Raw genomic sequence first — 1333 nt, forward strand, 5'->3', positions numbered from 1 at the left:
TAACCTATAAATGGTTATTATTGTAGACATATGTTTTTTAAACTATTGTTTTAAAGCAATGGTGAAGGAGAGGGGCACCTGGGTGGCTCAGTCGGTTAAGCATCCGACTTTGGATCAGGTCATGATCTTGCGGTTCATGGGTTCGAGCCCCATGTCGGCTCTGTCGATAGCTCAGAGCCTGGAGCCTGCTTCGGATTCTGTGTCTCCCTTTCTCTCTGTCCCTCCTCCACTCATGCTCAGTCTGTCTCTTTCTCTCAAAAATAAACATTAAAAAAATTAAATAAAGTAATGGTGGAGAGAAAAATATCTGCAGTGGATCCTCAGCCTTCAACAGAGCTCCTTTCTTTTGAGGTCTTATTTCCACAAAGGGTCAGTTTTAAAAGTCTTGCAAAGGCTCTCTGCTCCTCCCCTTTTGACGGACAGCTGCATCTTCTGGTGCAGTGCCAGCTGCGTCCCCGAGACACGATGGTGAAGGTTGTAGTCAACGGATTTGGCCATATTGGGCGCCTGGTCACCAGGGCTGCTTTTAACTCTGGCAAAGTGGACATTGTCGCCATCAATGACCCCTTCATTGACCTCAACTACATGGTCTACATGTTCCAGTATGATTCCACCCACGGCAAATTCCATGGCACAGTCAAGGCTGAAAATGGGAAACTTGTCATCAATGGAAAGCCCATCACCATCTTCCAGGAGCGAGATCCCGCCAACATCAAATGGGGTGATGCTGGTGCTGAGTATGTTGTGGAGTCCACTGGGGTCTTCACCACCATGGAGAAGGCTGGGGCTCACTTGAAGGGTGGGGCCAAGAGTGTCATCATCTCTGCCCCTTCTGCTGATGCCCCCATGTTTGTGATGGGCGTGGACCAGGAGAAGTATGATAACTCCCTCAAGATTGTCAGCAATGCCTCCTGCACCACCAACTGCCTGGCCCCTCTGGCCAAGGTCATCCATGACCACTTCAGCATTGTGGAGGGACTCATGACCACAGTCCATGCCATCACCGCCACCCAGAAGACCGTGGACGGCCCCTCTGGGAAGCTGTGGCATGACGGCAGAGGGGCCGCCCAGAACATCATCCCTGCTTCTACTGGCGCTGCCAAGGCTGTGGGCAAGGTCATTCCTGAGCTGAACGGGAAGCTCACTGGCATGGCCTTCCGTGTCCCCACCCCCAATGTGTCCGTCGTGGATCTGACCTGCCGCCTGGAGAAAGCTGCCAAATACGATGACATCAAGAAGGTGGTGAAGCAGGCATCAGAGGGTCCCCTCAAGGGCATCCTGGGCTACACTGAGGACCAGGTTGTCTCCTGCGACTTTAACAGTGACACCCACT

General features: G+C 52.1%; 1 pseudogene across 1 annotated transcript; it reads left to right on the plus strand.

Annotated features, from left to right (window-relative positions):
* Window positions 1-450: 450 nt before the first annotated feature.
* On the plus strand, window positions 451-1329 carry LOC115291203 (annotated as a pseudogene). Its single transcript, XR_003908390.1, has one exon. The product of XR_003908390.1 is annotated as a glyceraldehyde-3-phosphate dehydrogenase pseudogene (transcript).
* The last annotated feature ends 4 nt before the right edge of the window (window positions 1330-1333 follow it).

Source organism: Suricata suricatta, chromosome 5, assembly GCF_006229205.1.
Source record: "Suricata suricatta isolate VVHF042 chromosome 5, meerkat_22Aug2017_6uvM2_HiC, whole genome shotgun sequence".
Lineage (NCBI taxonomy): Eukaryota > Metazoa > Chordata > Mammalia > Carnivora > Herpestidae > Suricata > Suricata suricatta.